The following is an 8,174-nucleotide window of genomic DNA, read 5'->3' as shown; positions in this document are numbered from 1 at the left end:
CAGGGGGAGCGGAGGAGGGACAGAGAGTTGGGGAGAGAGAGGGACACAAAACTTGAGAGACTATTGAATGCTGAAAATGAACTGAGAGTTGAAGGGGAAGGGGGAGGGGGGAAAAGAGGTGGTGGTGATGGTGGAGGGCACTTATGGGGAAGAGCACTGGGTGTTGTATGGAAAACAACTTGACAATAAAATATTGAAAAAAAAACAATTGTTTAAAGGAAAAAAAATAAAACATAGTATTTAATATCCTCACTAAAAAAAAAAAAAACAGCAAGAACTTTAACAAAAGAGACTCTGGCAGACCTCACCTTACTCAAGTATTCAACGTTAACTATCATGCAACAGGTCACAACCGCCTCCGCCCGCCCCACCCCGCATGGGTGCTGCATGGTACAGCTATAGTACGGGCTTTTTAGAGGAAGCTGGCCACAGAGAAGCAGTGGAGTATGTGCACACCATCCCCAGAACTGTCATCGTGACACAACACAGGCCAAGCACAGCTATGGTGTGTGCACCAGGTCAAGGGCCCTCAGGGACAAGGCCCGCCTCCGCCAGCAGCCACGGGTACAACAGACAGAGCTATAGACCAAGACAGAAAGTGGGCCCTACCCCACACTGCATTACATACTTTTTACATTTTTTAATTTTTTTTTTCAAGGGGAGGTGGCAGAGAGAGGGAGACACGGAATCTGGGGCAGGCTCCATGCTCCGAGCTGTCAGCGCAGAACCTGACACGGGGCTTGGAACCATGAACCATGAGATCATGAGCTGAGCTGAAGTCAGATGCTTAACTAACTGAGCCCCCCAGGCGCCCCCTGCATTACATATTTATATGTTAGCCTAGAAATTCTTAGTTTCTCTATATAATAAGAAATACATTAAGGGAACCCCCAGGTGTGGTGCTAGAAAACAAGGGAGCAAGTATACCAAGGACCAAAGTCTGCTTTGAGGGCCCTGGAAACAGCCTTGCTCACCAGGAATATGGACCCTGGCCCAAGGTCTTGTCTCTCGGCAGACCTGCTCGGTCCAGCTGTCTAAGCTTTCAGCTCCGTGGCTGTAGAGCCTTGTCTCTTAACTTTCTCATCACCAGTGATGGGACAGTTAATGTCAGGTGCTACAGCATCGCTTCTGTAATATTTCTGCCAAAAATGAGCATTTTTTAAATATTTATTTTTGAGAGAGAGAGAGCAAGCAGGGTAGGGGCAGAGAGAGAGGGAGACACAGAATCTGAAGCAGCCTCCGGGCTCCAAGGTGTCAGCACAGAGCCAGATGCAGGGCTCGAACACCCAAGCCATGAGATCATGACCTGAGCCAAAGTCAGATGGTTAACCAACTGAGCCACCCAGGCACCCCTGAGCATGTTGAATCTTATGAGGAAACACCAGACAAACCAAGTTTAGGGATAGTCTACAAAATGACTGGCATATAATAGCAAAAGATTTTAAGATTCTGAAGGTCAAAGAAGGACTAAAAAACACTTTCAGAAAGAAGGAAACTGAATGTAAATGACAAGTAAGTGCAATGTATAATCCTAGTTTGGTCTGATCTTTTTGTCCTAAAAGAAATCATCAGTATAATTGGTGAAAAGTGAATGGAGTTTCAGGATCAAGGACATATGGGAGTTCTTGACATTTCTCTATTAGGATTCTCCAGGGAAACAGAACCAAAAGGATATATACAGAGAGAGAAATAGAAGAGGATTTTTTTTAATAGGGATTGGCTGACCCAGTTATAGAGGCCAAAAAGTCCCACAGTCTGTCATCTGCAAATTGGAGAACCAGGAAAGTTAGGGTTGTAATTAAGTCCAAGTCCAGAGGCCTGACCAGGGGGTCATTGGTGAAACTCCCAGAATCCAAAGGCCTGAGAACCAGGAGCTCTGGTGTCCCAGGGCAGAAAAGGGACATCCCAACTCAAGAAAAGAGAGAGAATTTATAGTTTCTTTGACTTTTTGTTTTCCATTCAAGCCCCCAACAGATTGAACAATGCCCGTCGACATTGGTGAGGGTGGCAAATGTTTTACTCAGTGTACCTAATCAAATGCTACTCTCTTCCAGAAACATCCTTACAAGCATGACCCGAAATAATGTTTTACCAGTTATCTGGGCATCCCTTAGGCCAGTAAGTAGAGACATAAAATTAAACCATCACAACTTTTTTGCAACTTTTATTTTAGAATTGTTTTCTTTTTCTTTTTCTTTTAATGTTTATTTTTGAGAGAGAGAGAGAGAGAGAGAGAGAGAGAGCGAGCGCGAGCATGAATGGGGGAGGGGCAGAGAGAGAGAGAGTGAAACACAGATTTCTTCTGAAACAGGCTCCAGGTGAGGGGCTCAAACTCGCAAACCATGACACCATGACCTGAGCCAAAGTCCAACACTTAACCAACTAAGCCACCCAAGTGCCCCAGAATTGTTTTTGAATGAAAAGTGAAATTAAGAACAAGAAAAAGAAGTGACACTGTAGACAGTTCTAAAGAACATGCAAAAGAATACTGTGACTAATATATGAGTGTACCAGGATCACTAGATACCAGTCAATATGCAAAAATCATTTATAGTCCTATAAAACAAATAATTAGCAATTGGAATTTTTAAAAATATCACAATGTTATCAAAAGACATGAAATATTTGGGGACATATTTTTAAAAATACAAGAATTTTACACTGAAAACTAGAAAACATAGATGAGAGAAGGGAAAGAAGACCTAAATAAATCAAGAGGTATACCATGTTCATGGAACAATGACTCAGTATCATAAAGATGTCAGTTGTCCCCAGATTGACCTATAGATTCTATGCAATTCCAATCAAAATCCCAGCAGAATATTTTGGTAGAAACTTACAAGTTGGAAGATGCAACTACCTGACTTCGAGATTTACTATAAAGCCACAGTAATGCAGATGATATAGTACCAATGTAAGGACAAACACAGATCAATGGAAAATAGTAGAATATTGAAAAAATCTATTCATATATGGTCAACTGATTTTCTGCCAAAGATGGCCACGATGTAGGAAAGACAGTCTTTCCAACAGTGGTGTGGGAATAATTAGATACTGATGTGCAGAAGGAGAAAGAGAAGAAGAATCTCAAACCCAGTTAACTCAAAATGGGTCATAAGCTTAAATGCAAGACCTAAAAATGTAAGACTTCTAGAAAAACCATAGGAGAAAATCTTTCTCAGCTTGGATTAGGCAAAGGTTTCCTTGATAGGAACAAAAAGTATGAATCATAAGTTGTTTTATATTAATAAATTGGACATCTCAAAATTTAAAATGTCTGCTCTTTGAAAAAGACACTATTAAGTAAGTGAAAAGCACAGACTAATAGAAGGTATTTTCTAAGTGTATATCTGATAAATTGCTTGTATCTAGAATTTATAAAGAACTTAAAACTCAATATAAAAAAATCCAATTTTTAAATAAAAGATTTGAACAAATGTCTTGCCAACATGTATATACAGATAGCAAATGAACATGTAAAAGGTTCCTCAATTTTGTTAGCTGTTTACAAAATGCAGATTAAAACTGCAATACGTACCTTCTGGAATGGCTGCAAAGACTGAGCTTATCAAGTGCTGGCCTGGGTGTCCAGCAGTTACAACTCTCATGCGTTGCTGATAGGAATACAAGTAACTACACTGGAAAACAGCTTGGCAGTTTCTTATAAAGTTAATTATATACTTTCCTTGTAGCCTAGCAGTCGCAATCCTAAATATTTACCTTAAAGAAATGAACACAAATATCCACACAAAGACCTTTATATGTTTATAGTAACCCTATTCAAAATAGCCCCAAACTGGAAACAACACACATATCATGACTCGGTGAATGGAGAAGCAAATTGGGGCACATCCATGTAATGGAATTCTGCCCAACGATAAAAAAGGAATGAACTGACAAAAACACCAGCACTGGTTGTTTGTTTTTTAATGTTTTACTTATTTTTGATAGAGAGAGAGACAGAGCATGAGAGGGGGAGGGGCAGAGAGAGAAGGAAACACAGAACCGGAAGCAGGCTCCAGGCTCTGAGCTAACTGTCAGCACAGAACCTGACGCGGGGCTCGAACCCACGAACGTGAGATCTGACCTGAGCTGAAGTCAGAGGCTTAACCGACTGAGCCACCCAGGGGCTCCAACACCAGCACTGTTGAATCTAAAAGTATCATACTAAGTGAAAGAAGCCAGACATGAGAGGTTATACACTCTATGGTATTCCATTTATGTAACATTCTGGAAAAGACAAAACTACATTATTGGTCTTTTCTCTCTACCCCTCTCTCTACTTCTTCCCCACTCAAGCTCATGTGTTCTATCAAAATAAATAAACCTAAAAAATTAAAAAAAAAAAGATTAGCAGTCTTTACCACATGGTTAAACTTGTTATTTTGCTTTTTTTTTTTTAAGTTTATTTATTTTGAGAGAGTGCACGATGCATGAGCAGGGGAGGGGCAGAGAGAGAGGAAGAGAGAGGCTATTTTGCTTTGTTTTTAACAAAATAAATAAAACAGCTAAACGTGAACTTTGATCTATTCAAGTAGCATTTTCAGTTGGAATGAAATGTAGAGAAGAATACACCAGTCAGGCACATTCAATACCTTCTTCACTGTCCCAGATCATAGTTATATTACGCCTCTCTTTAAACTTGAGTAAAATTAAGTTGTCACCTGGCATCTTGGAGTCTCCTATTTTGGGGGATGACTTTTGATTCAATGATGGTCTTTGCACTCACATCAGTACTGAATCCCCAAGGCTTGTAGAAGGAAAGAACCCCGGACTTACAACAACTCAGTATTTTACCAGGGAAAGTTACCCCAAACTACTTGCCTCTTTTCCCAGTCCCCGAATAGCTCCCCTATAGCGTCTTAGTATCTTTTCACTTTGGAGAAAATAAAACAACAGGAAGATTATAGCCATGTGCTAACGCTATCAGTGTCACAGTCTTTGATTGACTTTCCCTTCCCCTCCTCCACATTGGGCTATAGCAATTTTCCCACATCTTGGCATAACTCTTACTCACTTGGAAAAATGTATATAGTATGGTCTTAATTTATATCGAAGTGTTACATTCACAGGGCATTCGTACTTGTATTGAGCCAATTTTTAAAGGTGCTCAGAATATAAAATCAGGGTCACCCATATTTTCTTTTCATGCAGTTCAACAGAACTGTCGGCTTTAAAATTGATATTAGGTAGATTTGTCATTCACTCCTTCGTCTACTACCATTCACCAACCTGCTTTTCTAGACAGACAGAAGTCATCGATGGCTTTCCTTCTAGTTTCCACACTCCAGAATTTCTTCCAGGTGGTTCTCTGACACCTTCCCCCATGTGATACAATCCAAGCGAATCGGAATAAGGCAACTGCAGATGTAGCTTCTTGCTATGTTCTGCAGATTTGTGCCCCCGAAATTCAGCTGTGGAGACCTCAACCCCCAAGATGATGGTAGAGGAGGTGGGGCCAGTGGGAAGTGATTAAGTCATGAGGGGGGTTCATGCCCTCGTAAAAGGGCCCCCAGAGAACTTGCTTGGCCCTCCCGCCATGTGAGGACACGGCAAGGAGCCTTCGGGCCACATCCCACAAGAGGGCTTTCATCCGAAGCTGAGCATGCAGACACCCTGACTTTGAACTTCCAGAACTGTGACAAGTAATACCAGCTGGTGGTATTTTGCAAAGCAGTGTGACCAGACGAAGACATGCCCTGCGTCCATCCAGCATCTGGGAGCGTAGCGCTTTGACATGTGTATGTATTCGCTCGCTAGCGCTGCTTTAACCACAGCCGATCCAAACCTTCCCTAAGATTTTGGTGCCTGGAACTGGTGAAGAGGAATCGCCTGGCCTCATTGGTCAGGGTGTTGTAAGTGTGTGGTCCTGGAGGCTGCTGGCGGCTGTGTTTCTCCTGGTGTGGAGGGAGCCCATTTCAGGGGAAGCAAAGGACGCCGAAAAGCAGAAAAACCAAGGTAAGAGATGGAGACGGGGAATGGAGGAGGAAGGAGAGACAGACAGGAAGACATAGACAGGGACATTGTAAGATAACCCTTAAAGCCAGCTTTCTCCTGTCTTGCCCCCAATATTCTTTTTAAATTTGTTTTTAATATTTATTTATTTTTGAGAGAGAGAGAAAGAGAGTAGGAAAGGGGCAGAGAGGGAGGGAGACAGAATCTGAAGCAAGCTCCAGGCTCTGAGCTATCAGGACAGAGCCCGATGCAGGGCTCGAACTCACGAACGGTGAGATCATGACCTGAGTCAAAGTCAAATGCTTAACTGACTGAGCCACCCAGGTGCCTGATCCCCAATATATTTAAAACCATTTGAATTGTATCTCCATCCTTGCAAGTAAAACAATTATGAAAAATAGTAACCTTGAACTTTCATTGATCCTTGGCAAATTTTCCATAAAATGTGGCCATAGGCCAGTATATATAGTGGGAGAGAGGTCTGCCTCGTCTCCAGATAATCTGGATTGGAATCGAGCTCCTTCTCTTTCGATTTCACCTTACGAAGCGTCAGTTCCGTCCTTCATAAAGTGTAAATAATAAGAGTACCCACGACTCGAGGTTGGGAGAATTCAATGAAATAATGTGTGTAAAGGGATCAGCACATAAGCATTCCGCGAGTTGTAGTCATTGTGAATAATAGACACGTAGCAAGAATCGTGGAGACCAATGAAATGAAAGTAGCCGAACGTATTTGACTCGCTACCCTCAGACTCCTATGCTGGGCACCCTGGGAAATGAGGGGATCGCATATGGTCCGTGCCCTCCAGATGCTCGCAGTCCCCTTGGCAAGATTCTGAGACGCTTCCTATTGAAGCAGACCGTTTCCTTGTCTCCCACCTCAGCGATCAGCCCACACCGGGAGCAGGAAACATGTCAGATCCTGTTTGGATCACATGCGCTTTGTGTCATCCCAGGCACAAGGCCTGATTCACTAAAAGCCTGCTGGATGAGTGAAGCCTAAGGGAAAAGACACCTGCTCTTTGGAAGTTGCTGTTCCCGGAACCGGCGCTTGGATGGCCAGCAAAGAATATAAGGTCGGCAAGTTACAGAAGCAACTCACTCTGGTGCTCTGTGCGGCTCTTCCGGGCTGGCCTCGTGGGAGGTCCCAGGTTTCAGCGGCAATGCTCTTCCCTCTGAAAGTGAGCACACTCCGGCGAGCTTCACCGCAGGCCTGAGTACACCCGAGGTTTTTAGACTGAACTATGCATGTTTTGTGCCCCCCCCCTCCGCCCCCCAGCAGTTTGGCCACTGGGAGGTGGGAACATTTCTTCCATTCCTTCCCCACCCCACCCCCACCCGTTCTCAACTACAGTCTCTGAGGGAGAATCCAGTAGTGCGCCCAGAACACGCAGCTCTACTCAGAATGGCGTATCCTGGGGCGCCTGGTCCGTTGGGCATCTGACTTCAGCTCAGGTCATGATCTCATGGTTTGTGAGCTCGAGCCCCGCATCGGGCTCTGTGCTGACAGATCAGAGCCTGCTTCAGTTCCTCTCTCTCTCTCTCTTTCTCTTTCTCTCCCTCCCCCCACCACATCCGCTCTCTCTAAAAAAATAAACTTAAAAAAAAAAACCAGAAGAATGACATTTCCTGAAGGCTCCGCACCTAATGAGCTGCCTCACTTTGGACTGTGCCTGGCTGGGCGGGCTGTTTTCTCAGCAGCCCTGATGATTCGTGTGCTCACCGTTCATGCTGTGGAGCTTCTTCTCAGGGACTGTAATGGCTTCAAAGCCACAAAAGCCTGACTTGGTGGTGTCAGCCGGGCGGTAGTCCCTTGGCGTGTCACAGACTAGCTCTTCCCTCAGATGCTTGTTCATTACAGCTTGTCTGTATTGATCAGTTCCTCTGGGTGACCATCAACCCACACTTAAGGCCAGCTACGTTAACTGACAAAGGGATTTCACTGGAAGGACACTGTCAAATCCCACAGTAGAGCCCTGTTATATCGGAGGGCGAGCTGACGGATCTAAGGGGAGAGCAGGAAGCAGGGCCAGTGTGAGGAACAAAGAAGTTCATGAACCCTGGCTCTGGCACTCTGCGGCGGATGGGGCTCAACACCCACGTGTGTAGGCCAAATTCCAAATGCGTGGGAGGAAGGATCTGATTGGCCCTGCTTAGGTCACGTGTCCACTCCTAGACCAAGTGAAAGTAATAAGGCTGTTGAAATAAGTCATGGGGAT

Source organism: Suricata suricatta, chromosome 9 (assembly GCF_006229205.1).
Source record: "Suricata suricatta isolate VVHF042 chromosome 9, meerkat_22Aug2017_6uvM2_HiC, whole genome shotgun sequence".
Lineage (NCBI taxonomy): Eukaryota > Metazoa > Chordata > Mammalia > Carnivora > Herpestidae > Suricata > Suricata suricatta.
Note: the sequence above shows the minus strand (reverse complement) of the source record.